Source organism: Pinus tabuliformis, chromosome 1_1 (assembly GCF_031772625.1).
Source record: "Pinus tabuliformis cultivar Carrire ecotype Pingquan chromosome 1_1, CPIR1, whole genome shotgun sequence".
NCBI classification, from domain to species: Eukaryota; Viridiplantae; Streptophyta; class Pinopsida; order Pinales; family Pinaceae; genus Pinus; species Pinus tabuliformis.
In genome coordinates this window covers 236479774-236499363 of record NC_142297.1, presented here as the reverse complement: position 1 = coordinate 236499363, position 19590 = coordinate 236479774, and positions in this window count along the sequence as shown.

Genomic DNA, 19590 nt, shown 5'->3' with positions numbered 1-19590 from the left:
TTGTACCCAACAAAAGTTCCATTCATGCCTAATGGATCCAACTTCTTTCTTTTGTCCTTTGGTATATGGATATATACAAGACACCCAAAGATCTGGAGATGATCTATAGATGGCTTATTTCTAGTGAACACTTCCTCTGGAGTTTTGTTTTTTAGGGATCTGTGGGGACTTTGATTTTCAATGTAAATAGTTGTCTTGGTGGCTTCAACCCACAGAAACTTAGGTAGATCATGATCATGTCACATTGCTTTTACACTTTCTTCAATGGATCTATTCTTCTATTCTGCAACTCCATTTTTCTCGGGATTATATGGGACTATCAGCTCCCTCTTAATCCCAGATTCCTTACAGAATGATATAATCTCTTTGGATGTATATTCTCCTCCATTATCAGATCTTAGTATCTTGATTCTTCTTTACGTAAGGTTATCCACTTCAACTTTGAATTCTTGAACTTTTGTAAATACTTTGTCCTTGGTTTTCATTAAGTAAGCCTAGGTCTTTCTTGAATGATCATCTATAAATGTGACATAATATAGACGACCTCCAAGTGATTTAGGAGTCATAGGGCCACATACATCAGAGTGAATGAGATCCAAGATTTCTTTTGACCGTGAGGCGTTGCTTCCAAATGGTCTCTTGGTATTCTTACCCAATCCACATCCCTTACATACTCCTTCATGATATTCCTCCAGTTCAGTTATTCCATCTACTATGGAACTCAGAGTTGGAAGCATCTTGAAATGTAGGTGACTAAATCTTCTATGCTAGAGTTCACACGAGCTAAATTTAATGTGAACTAGGGCTTGGGCCACAGGGGATATCAATCTGTAGAGTTTTCCTTCTTGAATGCCAATGACTTTAGCTTGTTCTATACTGGAGTTTTTACTCCATACAACAACCTTTCCATCAATGAAAGTACTTTATCACCCTTATCTTATAAGTTTGAAATGGAAAGTAAATTCTTATGCAAACCTGGAAAAAATAAAATGTTGTTGAGGTGTATGTTGCTTCCATTCTTCGGCGTTATAGAGGTTAATCCAATACCCTTTACAGGACAACTCTTGTTATCTCCAAGTTCCACTGAATAAGTAGATTTTTTTTTTTGATACAGTCTTGAATTGATTGGAATGGACAGTCGTGTCTTGATGCACCACTATAAATTACCCAAAGGTCTTCATCTTGAAATATGCCAGAGAGAGCCGAGAAGAGACCTTCATCCTTGATTAATACATTCTTTGAAGAAATTAAAAGATTCCATGCTTTCTTGATACATTGCTTGAGATGGCTTGCTATTTTGGAAAACTTCTTGACGAACTTCTTCATTATAGAGGAGATCTTCATGATGCCCTTTTCTAACCTTAGCTCTAATACCATGTTGAGAATTCAATAGGGCAATGAATATGTTAATTCTCTTTATCTTGATAATTGTTTGTGTTTCCTTTTTCCTTATGAGTTTTGTTCCTTATTATTATAATGTGAGATACATCAAAAAGCTACCAAAACAATAAGAAAAATGACACAGTATATATGTTGCAAGTCAAGGCCAAAACCCCTCCTCTTGAGGGGAAAACTCTTAAATCTCCTTTTCTTATAGATCCTTATATTGACGAGTACCATGAACTTGTGACTTGAACAAATACCCTCCAAGATCAAGATCAACCACTAACTCGGGCTCCTGCTATAAGAACTTTGACCTCCTACTGTAGACCCGAAATTTTGTTTGCCCGACAACTGTTGCAACTGTTGTTGCCACACTATAAGACTTTGATCTTCTTCTTTAGAGCCTCTTCTTTCCTTCACTTTCCTTTCCTTAAGACTTAGGGCTAGAGAGATACCCTAAGTGACCTTTGTTTGACTTCTTTTCTCTCTTTCTTCCAAGATCGAACCAGGTATAACCCTTGTGCAGAAACCCTAGCTTCAACTTGCGCGAGAACTAACCCAAACACTTCAACTTCCTTCGACCTCTTCTTTTTCCTCTTCTTTGACCTCTTCTTCGTCCTCTTTTTTGCATAGAATGAGAGATGAGCGAGTGATCCTTTGGAGAACGAGTTCCTCTCTTTATATATGCGTCTTCAAGAGGTAGACGTGGCTCTTCACTTAGGCCAACTTGATAGCTTCTAGGTCGACTTGATCTTGGAGGGAATTTCAATATTTTTAAGGACAAAAAATATTTGTTCTTACATTGTGCCCACTGTGGTCTTCAATATATGACAATGCCTCTTAGACCTAGGAAAAAACCCTAGAAGCACTCAATCGGTGCTTGACCTATAAAATAAAATAACTTGAGCATGAAACCCATGCTCCAATAATAAAACTTTCTTTTTATTTTATAATTTACAAGAATACATTTCATACTTCTGAAGACCAAACCTAGTTAAACATTTTTCAACAAGATCCAAGAATTTTATTCTCTTTGGGATAGTTTGGATTCTAACCTTGCAAGGGAATGCTTAGAAACACATTGATGGATAGCGAAAGATCCAAACCAATGGTCAATTGTCTAATGCGACAAAATCATGTGTAACAGATTGCCCCCTAAAGTGCAAAGTCAGAAGACATGTTTGATGACTGAAGCATGTTATCATGTCAAGGTTTGGGTTAGAGACTGCAGTAGGAGACCTAAAACAATCAATCAAATGTTACAATGCAATATAAAATCATCCCTGAGGTAGGCATTCCCATACTCAGAGCATAAGTGTCTCAAAGAACCAATACAAAAATACATCTGAAGACCCATGTCAATAGACGACATAGTATGGATGCGATCATCAATGGATTTATGTTTACAATCATGAATATTTAATAACTCCACACAACCTGGATGGATGAACCTAGATCCAAGATCTTGATCTTGATCTCTCGATTCGTAGCACAAATCTAACTATGCAAGTGAATGTATCATAGTCGAACATGGTAGAAACCACTTGATTATTAGTCAATGATGTGAACCGTTAACAAGTGCGAGAGAAGCCACCAATAATGACAATGGATTTCAAGGTACGTCCACTACAATCTATGAAGTGTGAGTAGATGTGTTGATGTCGAACAGTCATAGAATCATTCGATCGAAGGTCAATGATGAGAACTTGTCGTCGAAGGTGAGAAAACTATCATTAAGGCATGCAAACTCCAAGGTACTGAAGGTTTTTATATCAACTTCCTAGATAATGAGCTGAAGTCGATAGGAAATGATCCGTTGAAGGAGGGACCACGACACGAAACTCATGTCAAGTTTTGAATAACAATAGTTTGGAGTAATCCAAGATTAACTCAAGGATGGTCGATGCAATTGAAGACTATGAATAACAAAGTGATTTAAACTGAGCTTGGACTTCTCTTGAACATATTAGCGACATGACATTATGACTTGGCAGCGTTTGACTCAAAAATAATACCCAAAACAACTGAAGACTTTCAATGAAGTATGGTCAACTGAGAGGCAAATGGATTTCCCAACCCGGACACAAAAGTGACAGAGTGTCATGTTCAAGAGCGACATACTGCCTTTTATAAAACAAAACAAAGGTTATTTCCCACTTTCCCCACCATTACTAACAAGTACCTCTTTATTTTTTACAAGCTTGAGGAGGATAACATATGCTTGTCCTGTAAGCTCATCCTTTGGATGAGTCCTTTAAAGCATTTTTAATGAACCCTAGGAAGGAGTGGTTTGATCCTGTCATGATTGATGAGTCTTGCACTATTTATGTTTTACAATTCCAGTGAAGGGATAACCCGATGTCGTTTTCATGTTTAAAGAGTTTGAAAAGACACGAAAAGAAAACTCATTCAATTATTTCAACATAAATTTTAACGAGCCCAGAGAAAGTAAAGCTCGGTGTTTTTCAGTTTTAGGGAGTCAGGGGAAAAACATAAGTAAACTCCACAGTGTTTGTTTTCGTACATTTAGTCCCACGAGCCCGAAAAAGGGAAAAATAATGCAGGAGAGAACTCTATGAACCATGATTAGTCAATGTATACATTTTTCGTAAATAGTCTAGTTCATTGTGTAAAAGGAGTAAACTTTTATTGAATAGATGATTTTTCATTTACTTTTACGAGTTCGAAAAATCAAGTACTCGTTGATCTTTTCATGTTTAAGGAGTCTAAAAAGGGCATAAAGAGAACTCCTTGTTTCGTTTTTTCATTAGTTTTGACGAGTTCGAAAAAGTGATAAAAATATACTCATTGCCAAAATGATTGGTTTTCATAATAACATGTGTTCTATACACTTAAACTCAAAAATTATCGTCACCGCTCAAAAATATAGTCAAAAACATCAAAATTTTGGATTTCGGAGGCTAATGGGAAAAAAAAAATATTTTAATAGGCCTAAAAACTTATAAAACCCCAAAAAAGTAAAAACTTTTTACCATTTGTGTTTTTTACCATTTGAGAGTGATAGAGTGCATTTTTCACCAAGAACTTCAGAGGCAAACTATGGGTGAACCGTTAGACCAAATCACGAGTCGTCTTCCCCGAGTAAATCATCTCTTTGATATCTTCATTTTCATGGTTTTTATTTTTTGACCATGTATTTTGGTTTTTGGGGGAGGATTTTCAAATGAAAAATCGCCCTTGGTGTGTGCAATTCACCCTTATCGGGCTTGCACACATCCACATTTTTTTCTTCATGTGGTCACGTATAGCGTCGAGGGAATTAAAATTTTAATTGAAAACACCCAATGTTTTTGCAAAAATTTACCACAATTCTTTCTAATGATCCTCCATGTTTGTTTGCAGAGGTTTGAATCGCAAAAATGAAGTGGAAAGAGTGTGAACATAAAGAACAAGATATAGTTTCTCTGAACCATCCAGAGGAAATATATCTACTGGCGAACTTTCCTTTATAAATTTTTCACTATTCCAGGCATGAAGGCTCAACTAAATTTGCTGGAGTGGATAGTGAGAAAGTGGAATGTACAAGAAGAATGCTTCATGATTGGAGACCATAGACTCATTATCGAAGTCAATGACATGTACATCTTATCTGGGCTTCCACGTCGTGGAGTGGACATTTCATTGTATGGACATAGATGAGTTGGTGAAACAAATGCCACCTATATAGTGCAACATTGCTTTCGAGGAGTTTCTCTCAAGGATGGGAGAATTGATATCAAAACTATAGAGAGGCTTCCTTTGAGATCTATTGGGTTCATTGTTACACGACTATGCAAAAGTGCAGCTCTTTACTTGCTTACAAAGGCTCAGATGCAGATCATGGTAGAGTGCATGCAACCAACAATATTCAACTAGTCTAAAGGGGTAGTTTCCGACTTGAAAGGGCAACTAACTAGAGTAAAAACCAACAAACTCAATAATTTTAGGTATGGTGCCTTTGTCATCTTGTTTTATCTAGAGAGGATCCCCCTTCTCGCTCCACAGGTATCCATAGAGAGAGGAGGAACTCGAGACCCTCGCATGCTAAAGTGGGTCACACTGATGGCACACTAGCTGGGATGCAGTGGGGTGACCTAGGTAAAAACTTCACACTTTAGTTTGTTTTTTATTTTTCAATTTTCTGGCATCCAAAACTAATTATCTGAAATGATCATGCAGATGTGGGCCTAATGAGACCAGCAGGTCTACGCAGGTTTAATAGGCGTGGTGAGCATCCAATAACTCCTGCAATGCAGAACTCGGATGCAACAGAGGCATTAACTGAGCAAGAGCGCAACCTTGAGAGGTTGACCCTAAACATCCTGGATGTCGGAAACGATGACTTGCCTCTTCGCTATGAGAGGCACATCGTGGGGGTTTCTTGACCTATTAATCGCTTGCCACAATGAGTAGCACACACTATTGTCTGCTACTGTCAAAATTGGAAACTCGGGCCAAACTCCATGTGGGTCACCTTATTTATGGCAGCTGATATTTTTCTTGGATTCCTCTCTTCGAGAGTTGTAGGATTGATCTAAAGGTCATTTGATTCCAACATGTATTTGTGGAGATATGAAGATAGCAAGCAAATTACCCTCAGCTCAACCTCAACATTGCATTTAAATAGAGGAGACCTCAAGTCATTTGTTACACACATCTCTCTTGATCTCTCCTCTCCACTCGCTTGGGTTTGTCCTCTCACAAGGAGGACGTAGTGGAAAGGTTCATCTAAGAGAGCCCTAGACGCAGTCATCTAAGGTTTCCTAGCCACAGTCTTGAAGGAGACATAACCGCAGTTAAAGGTGCCCTAGATGCAGTGTAAGGAAGCCCTAGCCATAGTAAAAGGGAAGGCTCCAATACGTAGTCATTGAAGGCTCTAAGCCTCAACAACGGAAGGCTCTAGTATGCAGTCAAAGGAGGTTTTGATCCGTTGTCATGAGGAAGGCTCTAATCCACAGTTAAGGGAGGCCCTAATCCGATGTCAAGAGGAGATCTAACCCGCAGTTAAAGAAGCCCTAATTTGCAATTAAGAAGAGGCCCTAAGCCGCAGCCAAGAATAGCCCTAGCCGAAGCAAAGAGAGACCCTTATTCGCAGTTTAGAAGGAGTCTTAACAACATAAAGAGGCCTAGAAGGACAACATAGAATTTTGGTTGTTGTAGATGACAACATGGTGAAAGAAGCATGGTGATAACAAAGTGATAAAGGTTGTTGCTAGGCATACCTTAAGGATTGTTTTCAAGGATGGTAAGCCACAGTCATAATGCATTGAAGAAATCTACCCTAGACTAAGATCATATCAGCATATGTATACAGTTTGGCGTTAGAAAGTGTTGACAGCAAAGCTGAGTCCTTTTAGGACTAAATACCGATGTGTTTATGTTATTGGTTGTTGCTTGTTTGAGCATCATAGGATTATCTTGTTGTTGGGCTAGGCCGCGGGCCTTGGCCAGCGGTTAAGGTTGTTCTATTAGTCCTGGACAGCGTGGCACATAGCAGCGTTAGAAGGCCTACATTATTGAATGTGTGAAGGATAACGACCGAAGAGTGATAGCTAGTACAGCAAGAGGACGACAACATTTTGGGAGATGTATTGGATCAAGGTTTGACCATGTTGATTCATGTTGGTGCCATATGGATTATCTTCCTGGGAGAAGAACCAGATGTGTAGTTTTTGGGTGCATTGAGCTTGTTGTCATAAAATATCAGTTTTGTATATTTGTATTATCTCTCTCTCTGTTGAACTATTGAAGAATATAAGAAGAATAGATCAATGGTTTCCCCACATTGGGGTGTGTCCTTGGATCATGCCAAATCTTATGTTCTCTTGTCTTGGCTTGTCTTCTACTGTTTATGTTTATGTTCTATCTGCATTTTACTATCATGCTAATGTGATTCTATTTGGTCATTGATATTGAGCTAACAAGAAAATTGAAGTAAATTTCTCTTAAGCATAGAACATACCAAAATTTAACATGGTATCAGAGGTGAGGTGAAGACAAAGCCCAAGCACGAGTGAAAGAGCAATCACCGAAGACAGCTGGAAAGGACAAAAGGCTCAATGGATTCCTCATCCCACTTCCCAGTTGAAGACAAGCTCTGTAAAAATTCTAACTATAACGGGTGGAAGATGTCTCTTGATCTAACATTGGGAGAACAAGAAGTGTTGGATTATGTGAAGGGTAAAATCCCTAAGCCTCCATCAAATGCACCAACTGCTACAAAGAACAAGTACACCAAGGGTAAAGTCAAAGCGAAGAAGATTATCAGAGATTCCATTGACAAGCGTCTAGTGGCCTACATTTCCGATTTGAACACCTCCAAGGAGATCTACGACAGATTGGTAAGCATGTTCAAGGTTAGTGATGCAAATCAAATTTTGTTTCTCAAAAATAAGTTGAAGGATATTAAGAAGGGCAAGGACGGGGATATTCAATCCTACTTCTTAAGGATCACTGAAATCAAGAATGATATTCTATCGATTGGAGAAGTCATTCCTTAAAAGGAACTTATTATCACTACCCTTGGAGGACTCCCACCCGAGTGGTATATATTTAAAACCACTATTCTCAATAATGATCAAATTCCAGGATTTTAAGAGTTGATGTCAAGATGCATTCACGAAGAAACAAGAATGGTGGAGCAAGAAATGCCTTCTAGTAGAGGCAACCCCACTGCTTTCTCCGCTCATGCTAAAAGGAGAAATAATGCAAGGTCTAAAGGTCACTTCAATGGAAAGCTTGGATCTAAGGGTGGAAGGAAGGGCGAATGCTTTGCTTGCAATAAGTTTGGCCACTATGCAAGGGAGTGTCCAAATAGAAGGGACACATCACATGACGATGATCATAATCATTCCAGGGGCAACTTCAATAACTATGATCGAAGGAATGATAGGTACAATGGCAAAGGAAAAAGGACATCAAGGAAATGGTCGACCCTCGAAGAAAGCAAGGAACTCCAGGTATGAAGAATCAAATGTTGTTTCTGATAAGAAAAAGGAGTATTATCTTATATCGGCCCTCTCCACCACCTCTCCTCGGGACACTTTGGGAAGTTGGCTTATTGATAGTGGTGCTTCAAGGTACTTCACCAGATTCAAGGAAGCTCTCTCTAATCTGATAGAGAAGGAAACAAACTTGGAGATTATTCTTGGAGACGATGCCACCTATCCCGTAAAGGGTGTAGGAAATGTTACCCTTTAATTGAATCAGGGTAACACGATTAATTTACAAGAAGTTCTATATGTAGCTAATCTCAAGAAGAACATGGTGTCCATTTTGACAATGGAAGACAAAGGTTTCAAAATGGCATTCATCGATGGAAAGGTACGTGTTTGGAAAAGAAATTTTAAAGATGCTTTTACTCTTGGGTTCAGGGTTGGCATTTTGTATCAAGTTGCAAGAAGTCCATTGGGGGCCTATTGACGGTGCTAGTCCCGCCAACATGTAAGGGGATCTTCCTGGTAAGAAGTCTCAATTAGACCTCAGACCGTTTGGTGTAGGAGTCCCAGCAGTGGGTTGTAGAGCAATGCCTTGACTGCGATGTCGCACAAAAGCAAGATAACTCGGTTGGTAGCAAGGGTGTGACTGTTGCAGTGAGTCAAGGAAGGTGCATGAGAGGTTCTAACACAGGTGGGTTGCGATGAGGATGAAGGTGAGTTCTAGGTTGAAAGGGATCAGTCCCAACTTGGCTAGGAACACACAACACAAAAGGACACACACAGCTTCTGACGAAGCAACCCACTCGGATGCGGTAGTCACAATATACAAGGTAAGATAACACGTACATCACTCACGAATCAGTCCGAATGAGTGCAATGGTTGTTATAGCAAGGCTCGTGTGAAAGGTCTATCTGATGTTCGGTAGAGCAGTCGACATGGACGAGACAGCATTAACAACATATACAACACATTTCCATTAATATATTATGCATTACAACAAATGAATCAGTTTAGATGTAGAACACAGGTTAAAACAACATGCATTACAAGTGTTAAAGATCAGTGTTACAACAAATACAATACATGTGTGAAAACGTGTTGGCTCTTATTATATAAAGAAGAGTAAGTTTCAATCATACAATACATCCATGTACACCTGTTAGCCCTAACAGTGAAATGTTACAGCCACATCCACTTGCTCCTCCAAAGAGATGAACTAGCTCTGTGCAGTGGAGAAGCCAAGGCGTGTTACAATAATTTCCAAGCTCTTTCCAAGATAGTCTTATCAGAAGCTTGGTTGACCAAAAGCCCATACAATGAGTTATGAGGGACTATTTATAGCAAAGGGTGGGGTGACCCTTAACATTCCCCTTTATGACAGTTCAACTACCCTCATGACTCTTCACCTACTCCATGATTATTACATCCAACTATTGACACTTGACTTACACTTGACATGACTCAAAATTTCAATGCACATGTACTCATGTGAGACAACATGGCTTGAGCAAGCCTTGCAAAACATCACTGACACTCGGTCTGCTGTGATGAGACCAACTCTTTGACATGCTTGTGATGGTGAAGGTGGTGAGTTGATGCCAAGCTTGGTCGTCCATGATGGTGTGCATGCACCTCATGGTGAAATATTGCTAAAGTGAACTCTTGCCTCCATTGTAACTGGTGCATTGGTTCGGCTCATCCAACTCGTCTTCTAACATGCGCATGGTCCTCTTGGGTGCGGTTGAACCGAAAACACACTGATGCATAGTGTTTGTGTTGATCTTCAAGTGTGTGTTGGTGATCATGCGCATCAACTTGCCGAAGTACATGTTCAACTCCAGTTCGACTTGCTTCTTGTCTTCGCCTTGGTGAGTGTGTTGAATGGGTTGGATTGCATGCGTGCGCACAATGACATGCATGTTGTTGAATCTCTTGCATGCGATCAACAACACTGCTCACCATGTCTACTCCGTGCCAGCGGCTCATTTCTGGAGAGAAAGGTTGAGCCTTCCCTCTCAGGATTGCGCAATGTTGTCTTGGTGAGACAGACTCCGGGCCAAGGCTTCCCAGATTCGTCAACGGGCAACTGAAAGTGAATGTGAATGTGAATGCATGATGATACTGAGTGTAAGCATAAGTGAATGATCGTGCATGCAAATGGTGAATGACAAATTTAAAAAATGGAACAACATGCATGTGAGTGAGGTGAGTTGTCGAATCAGCAGTCGCTCGCGAAAAACAGTTTCATGCATGCGACAGCAGTGAGATGTTGACGAAAACTGAAACGGTGCTAGGAAAAGCTAATATACATGTAAACAACAGCAAGCGTTCAAAGAAATCAAGCAAACAGTACTCATACAAGCGAAAACACAAAAAGAGATAGAAATGAAACACAAGGCATGGGAAGTGGGCTTACCCCAAAACAATAGAGTTGAATGTGCCGATTGCACCTAGATGTGATGTGGGATGTCAGAGCTGCAAGGTTGATGTGAGGAATGAGCTCTGCAGCATCTAGTTGATGAGTTTTGATAACATCGAGGTTGTGACGCACATGCCACAAATCTAGGGAAAGCGACACTTGGTGGGAGGTTTTTGAAATGATCCTTGCATGTAACCTCCAACTGCTAAACATAGATCCCTTAATCAAGGGATGCCTTTGCATGCTGCTTTAGGAGAAGCAGCCTATGCATGCAAGTCCGTTTTGCTTGGTCCCAAAGGGAACCTGCCAACTCAGCTACACATGCAAGAGGTTGTTCGACTACTTGAAAGAAATGTGCATTTCTGGATGGGAGCTGGGTTGACTGCCCAAGAGATTTGCGCAATTTAGGGGTAGAGAAGCTCACTGCTGCCCAGATTTGCGCAAATTCTAGGTTGAGCAGCCCTGCTGGGGAAAATTGCGCAATTCCTACTAGGAATGTTGACTAGCAGGATTACGCAATCATGGAGCCCGGAAGGCTACCAGACAGGATTGTGCAAATTCTGGAGGGAAGGTTGGTTTCCCTCCATAAATGCGCAATTTTTTAGGGGAAGTTGCTCAGCCTGTAGTTGGACCAAATCTGGGTGAATAGCCTGTGAGGGAAATGCATCAATCTGCGATCGACAAGTTGCCTTTGTGCAAGTAAAACACTGAAGCTGGTGAACTTGACGAAGCAAGGCAAGCTGTTGTGAAAGTTGGAAGGGAGGCTCCAAAATGAAGCTAAGGCAAAATTTTGGAGGGTTGTTGTAGCCGCTACAACAGGGCCATGTCTTGCGACACATCTCTACAATATGAACTATGGCACTGGAGGATTTCCCATCTTCATTACAAGGCCCTACCCGATGTGAGACAGATGGTGACAGGGATGCCCGAGTTCAAAGAAGAGCATGAAGTTATATGTCCAGGATGTACCAAGGGAAATCTTACAAGGGAACCATTCCCCTCAAGTAATAGCAAGACCATAGATGTGGAACAACCCAAGGCGATTGAGATTCATGATCGGGAATCTCATGTATGCAGGTTGAAGAAAGCTCTCTATGGCTTGAAGTAAGCACCCGAACTTGGTATGAGAGAATCGATAGTTATGTGATGAAGCTGATTTTCACTAGGAGTGAAGCCGATCCAAACCTTTACCTTAAGGTTGAGGATGATAAACCTCTCATATTGGTGCTTTATATGGATGACCTCTTTCTGACAGGTGCGCACTACTTGCTAGGGTTAGAGGTCTGGAAAAATCTAGGAGAAATTTTCCTATCTCAAGGAAAATATGTTGTGAAGATATTGGAAAGATTTGAAATGGTGGACTGCAAGATTGTTACGACCACAATAGAGCTTAACTTTAAGACGTTATGCGGTAGTGTTGTCAGACCTGAATTGAGAAATGCTTCTGAGTATCATCAACTCATAGGAGCATCGATGTTCTTGGTGAACTCCCATCGGATATATGTTTTGCAGTGAACACGTTGAGCCAATATATGGTTGAGCCTCATCACACACATTGGATTGGTGCCAAGAATCTTCTTAGATATCTTCGGGCACAATCACTCATGGACTGAGATACATTGCCACAGATGTGAGGCTACATGGTTATTTTGATGTTGATTGGGCAGGCAGTGTGATGGATCGTAAGAGAACTTCTAGGTGTTGTTTCTCTTGGGTTTTGTTTCGATATCTTGGATGAGTAGGAAGCAAAAGTTAGTTGCTTTGAGCATCGCTGAGGCCAAATACATAGCTGCGAGTATGGCCTCTTGTGAAGTTGTCTGGTTAAGGAATCTCTTCAGTGAGCTATTTGGACATGTTCTGAATACCAACATGATCCTTTGCGACAGCCAGAGTGGGATCCAATTATTAGAGAATCTTGTATTTCATGATCACTCCAAGCACATAGACATCAGGTACCACTTTATCCAGGATATGGTACAACAAGGAGCAATAAGGCTCCATCATAATGGGACTGATGAGCAGGTTGCTTATATTTTGATGAAGCCCCTGGGAAAGGTCAAAATCTAGACTTTCAAAGAATGACTAGGAGTCATGGAGACGCCCTCTCTTGAGGGTCCTGTATGATATGGACATTGAGCTATGGGAGCTCCAGGGGACTTGGCGTACTTCTTGGAGCGATGAGCAACCATAGGGTGAGTGGTTTAGTCTTCCCCTAGTGGTCTACTATGTAGGCAGGATGAGTGGTTCATCCTTCTCTTGCTGAGACACAATCATAAGGTGAGTGGTCCAGCCTTCCCCTAGTGATTTTTTGTGTACAGGGTGAGTGGTTCAGCCTTCCCCTGGGATACCCCATGGTGACATGTAGGCAGGATGAGTGGTTCATCATTCTCCTGCTAATACATCCTACCTTCTCCTACTGAGACATCCTACCCATGCAATCTGGGACTCATGGGAAGTACCTCTCATCAGACCAATGAGTAGGGAAATCAAGATAAGGACCATAGTACTACCGATGAATGCATCGTGTACTACCGTACTCCCTATGCTAGGATGCCCTATATTGATCAGTGAGAGTAGTATGAGACACTATATTTCGAACTAATTTCGGATCAGTAAGAGTGGTATGAAACACTCTTTCATCTGGGACTGACTTCGGGTCAGTAACGATGGTATGATACATTCTCGATCACTTATTCTTCTTCGTAGTTCAGCAAAGCAGTGCATTGATGGCAGAGATAGTACCGACTGATAGATGGATTAGCAGATGGAGTTCTCCCTAGTTGAGAGGGAGTGTTAAAATTGGAAAGTAGGGCCAAAATCCATGTGGGTCACCTTATTTATGGCAGCTGGTATTTTTCTTGGATTCCTCTCATCGAGAGGTGTAGGATTGATGTAAAGATCATCTGATTCTGACATGTATTTATGGAGATATGAATTTATTTGTATTATTAATAATTTGTCAATGTCAGCCATCAAGCAAATTACCCCCAACTCAACCTCAACGTTGCATTTAAATAGAGGAGACCTCAAGTCATTTGTTACACACATCTCTCTTGATCTTTCCTCTCCACTCATTTGGGTTTGTCCTCTCACAAGGAGGACACAGTGGAAAGGGTCATCTAAGAGAGCCCTAGACGCAGTCATCTAAGGTTACCTAGCTGCAGTCTTGAAGGAGACATAGTCACAGTTAAAGGTGCCCTAGCTACAGTCTAAGGAAGCCCTAGCCACAATCAAAGGGAAGGCTCCAATACGTAGTCATTTAAGGCTCTAAGCCTCAACAAGGTAAGGCTCTAGTACGCAATCAAAGGAGGCTTTGATCCGCTGTCATGAGGAAGGCTCTAATCTGCAGTTAAGGGAGGCCCTAATCCATTGTCAAAAAGAGCTCTAACCCGCAGTTAAAGAAGCCTTAATTTGTAGTTAAGAAGAGGCCCAAAGCCACATCCAAGAAGAGCCCTAGCCGCAACAAAGAGATACCCTTATCCGCAATTTAGAAGGAGCCTTAACAACATAAAGAGGCCTGGAAGGACAACGTATAATTTCGGTTGTTGTAGATGACATCATGGTGACAACACAGTGATAAAGGTTGTTCCTATGCATATCTTAAGGATTGTTTTCAAGGTTGGTAAGCCATAGTCATAATGCATTGAAGAAATTTGCCCTAGACTAAGATCAGATCAGCATATGTATATCCTTTGGCGTTAGAAAGTGCTGACAACAAAGCTGAGTCCTTGTAAGACTAAATATTGTTGCGTTGATGTTATTGGTTGTTGCTTGTTTGAGGATCATAGGCCTATCTTGTTGTTGGGCTAGGCCGCAGGCCATAGCCAGCATTAAAGGTTGTTCTATAAGTCTTGGACAGCGTGGCACATAGCAGCCTTAGAAGGCCTACATTATTGATTGTGTGAAGGATAAGTATTGAAGCAGTGATAGCTAGTACAGCAAGAGGACGACATCATTTTGGGAGATGTATTGGGTCAAAGCTTGACCATGTTGATTCATGTTGGTGCTATATGTATGATCTTCCTGTGAGCAAAACCAGTTGTGTAGTTTTTGGGTGCATTGAGCTTATTGTCATAAAATATCAATTTTGTATGTTTATACTATATATCTCTCTCTCTACTGAACAATTGAAGAATATAAGAAGAATTGATCGAGGGTTTCCCACATTGGGGTTTGTCCCTAGTTGGTGCCACATCTTTTGTCCTCTTGTCGTGGCTTGTCTTCTACTGTTTATGTTTATGTTCTATCTGCATTTTACTATCATGCTAATGTGATTGCTATCTAGTCATTCATATTGAACTAACAAGAAAATTGAAGTAAATTTCTCTTAAGCATAAAACATACCAAAATTCAACAGCTACCATGATCATCATGCGTATATGCTAGCCTTAGGGCTAGTTTTTTCTTTTTGATGATGTATCAACATTTTCAGATAATAAAGGCCATGGACCTCATGTCTTGGATGACAGTTTTATAAAAACCATATTTCCTACAGACATTTAGAGAAAATTGCCACTTCTATCTTAGTCTCTTTTGTATAATATATGGATGAATATTGTTTTTACTTTCTTATAGATGTTTACAAATGTTAATGCATCAATAATCAAATGTAACACAAGATAAATAGTAATAGTAGAAAATCGTAAAAAGATGCTCAAAAAATTGTTGCACACAAAAATAATTACAATGTACCCATGAAGAGGCACAAGCCCCCCGAGCTTTGTTTGATCTACTTAAGTAATCGGTATAGGCAAATGAAATAAAGGTTTATTAATAAAATCACATAAAATACTCTGTCTAAAAAGGGGCTTGTTTCATTTTTTAACGAGCATGAAATAGAACTATGCTCATGAATTTTATAAAGTGGTTTCATTTTTATGCAAGCTTGAAACTAAAATAACTATGCTCAGAGATTGTTTCATTTTTTAGTGAGGTTGACATAACAAAAGAACCATCCTATGAATAACTTTATTTCATTTTTTAATGAGGTTGACATGGTAAAATAACTATCCTCACAACCACTTGTTTCATTTTTAAAACGAGGTTGACACATTAAACGAACTATCCTCACAACCACTTGCTTCATTTTTTAAAACGAGGTTGACATTGTTAGGTTCCTATACCAATAGGAGTCATAATTTTTGAATGACTGAGATTAACCTCGTAATATGTACATACCTTTGCTTTCTACAAATGTTTTCCATATTTAAATAATTAAAAAATGTAAATAGGGTATGTCTTAAAAGAAAAATCAAAGGACAAAAAGAATAAAAGGTCAAAAAAGATAAAAAGAAATATGAACCCCAAGAAAAGAAGAAACCATGAAAGTGTGCAAGTCAAAATGCCATTACTATTTATTTTTTGTGCAAAATAAATGATTGTGTGCATCTTGTAATCTTTGCCACAATCCATGATAGTCAAAATAAACTTGACTATTTCATATTTCAATTTCATGTTCATAGATAGAGAATAAAATCTCGCCAAACTGTTTAATCTTGACAGATAAGTAGATTAGGTAGAGTAAATAAAAGGAGTTCCACTGTTTAATCCGAGCCCTTGGATGTAATAAAGTTAGATTTAGTTAAATTACTATTATAAATAAGAAGAAAAATGTTGCAGAATTGTGATGATTGTTAGACAAAAGCATATTTATCACCCTCACCATGAAAGTTCTAAAGTATGAATGAGAAATTGGACTAGCATAAAGTTCACAAAGTCAAATTAATTAAGTTTCTGAGAAATTTTTCGGCGTAAATCACATGATATTTCATTTGTCGACGTGTTTCGAACCAACCAGTGTGGTTCATCGTCATGACAAGTTGAAGAAACAGATCTAGATTAGCATATTAAATAGTTAGAGCAGAGCATCCAACAGCGATATTTTCTAACGGCTAAATTTGACCGGGAAATGGTTAGATGGACTGGATTAGGGGCAAAACCTGTATTTATTGGCAAAACCTATATTTAAATAAATATGTTAATTCAATTAGTTATATATTTTAATAAAAATAAAAGTAAGGGGACCATTTTATGAATCTATAGTTATAAATATATATTGAAATAAATAAATTATGAAATAAATTAGTATAAATTAATAGATTAATTATAAAAGTTAGAGTAAATACTAGCTATAAAAATAAAAGTAAGGGGACCATTTTATAGTTATAATTATATATTAAAATAAATAAATTAATATAAGTTAATTATAAAAGTTATTACCTATATAAATATTAGAGTAATTAATAGTTAGTTATAAAAGTGGTTAAATATAAATATAGTTGGTTATATTCTTAAAAAAAAATGAAATTAATAATAATAATAATAATAATAATAATAATAATAAAATAAATAAATAAAAATAAAACACAATAAGTAAATAAATAAATAGATATTTATAAAAGTTATTAAATATGTAAGAATTAGAGAGACTTAAGGGTCAGAAAAAATATTTTAATACTTAAAATTAGTGAATATTTTATTTAAGGGTAAAAATAGCATCTTATCATAGATTAATTATTATTGTTAATTAAAATTATTAGAATAAACCTAATAGCATAAATTAATTGCTACTAAAATACCCCAAATCTTAACAACCACACCTTAAAGAATAAAGGCTACGGGAAACAAGGGGAATATAAAAACAACAAGATCAAGCTCAACCTAGGGAGGGGAGGAAGAAAACGACTAGGAGGAGAGGGCTGGGACCCAACAATTAGTGATCTTCTAGCCATCCTCTCTATTGAGATTGATTGGCCTTTTTTCAAAATCGTTTCCCGGTCAAATTTAGCCGTTAGAAAATATCGTTGTTGGATGCTCTGCTCTAACTATTTAATACGCTAATCTAAATCTGTTTATTCAACTTGTCCTGACGATGAACCACACTGGTTGGTTCGAAACGCGTCGACAAATGAAATATCATGTGATTTACGCCAAAAAAAATCTCATAAATTTGATATGGATAATAGAAACCTCAATTCAATTATCAAATTAATTAATTTCCCCTCACTCATTTCACCCTTTACTTAACTAATTTTCCACAATAAGTTTGAAGTACCCAAAATCTTAAGTCAAAGGGGCTCAGAGCATTTCTCTGACTTCTGGAGGAATCGGACCCTCAGCCCAATGACTTATAGATCTTAAGTACTAAAATCCCCTCATAAAACATTTACCCCCTTCAGTTCATTCATTTTCCCTAATAAACCCATTTTCCTAAGATTAAAACTCTATCTTTTCCTAAGGAAAAACGATCACCCCCATGGATACACCTTTTTATGAAAAACCCACAAAAATACACTTAGCCTAAGTTATAATGTTTCTATGTAAAAAGCGAATCAATTACAATGAAATACATTATACTTAGTGCAAATTCATTCTCATTTATCTCCCACAATTTTCACATTAACTCTTAATATTATTTATATGGTAATTCCCAAAAAAACCCTTTTTCCCGTATATATTTATTAAACCCCCTTTAATATCAATATCCCTACCCGAAGTTTGAAATATAAACTTTATATTACCCAAACCCCGACTAATTGACATAATTAATCGATCTGCGATTAATTAAAGTCAACCCATCCACCAATCATATCTCGCCCAATACTTTAATCCCTGCCTTAACCCCTCATTAAGCTAAAACCACTGTGTTTAAATGCCCGTCAGGCCCCTCCATTACCTTTCGTGCAACTCCCGCACCCGACCACCACACGATCTCCCCCCTCCCCATCCGACAGCCCATGTTGATTTCGGAAGGGCCCGAAATCCGAACAATACCCGCCCGAAATGGGTTGTTTTCCGCTGGGCCCCCGAGGTGACATGGCGCTCGATGAATGGAATCGGGCGGCCTCCCCCAATACCGCCAAGTGCCCAAAGGTTGTGCGAAGTAAACCACTTACCGCCAGCCCGCTACCCACCAAAACAGTCACTGTTCACCCCACTACGTGACAAACTGTCACTGTTCACCCGTACCCGCCAAATTGACTTTTCGCGCATAAATCCAAAAAGCCCCAAATCATTGTTTTATCATTTTTTAACTGTAATTTTCCATGCACGCGCCTGTGAACATTGAAAGTCGTCAACCCACATACACTTGCACTCAGAAGACGCCAAAAGCTCCTAGATTGCCTTCCAGCCTGATTGAAACTTTTCAAACGTTCAGAATCGCAATTTAGCTGGTTCAGACCCAGTTTACTCCAAATTCCAAATATTTAAGTCAGAATCCATTGAAAGCCCTGTAAATTTCCAAAGCAGTCTCTAAGTTTTCTTAATTGAAATTAAAAGGGAACTTTAGTAACATAATACCCACTTGGAATTGGACCACCATTACCTCAGAGACTGAAAATTTACTGTCCCTATTCTTAAATCCACAAGAACTAAGAATGGCAGCCCCAATTGCTATGGATGTCAGACCAATTACCACTTCTCACCTGGACCTAGACCACCTTCCCCTTACTGATAAAGATTTCCAAATCAAGGACACCTCTATCCTTGAATCCTCTATCAAACTATACTACCGATACAGAGACCAGTATTTGAACCACGCTGATAAAATAGGTCTTTGGGAGTCTAATTTGCCCAAGTAACAATTCCCTGAAGTGCACATCTTTCCAGAGATTGTCCATTATTGCCATGCAAACTACATTCCCATTCAAAGAGCAATGATGTCCCCTGACCGAACCATACTTTTAACCATCACTGCCGAGTCAATCAACGAAATGCTGCAACTACAACCAAGGCAAAAGTTAACCCCTATTTCCATTGGATACCTACTAGATAGATTCCCTAAGCTTATCAGTGCCAAACTTGTTGAGATGTTTCAAACCTTCATCAAGGAGGAAAATCATATCCCA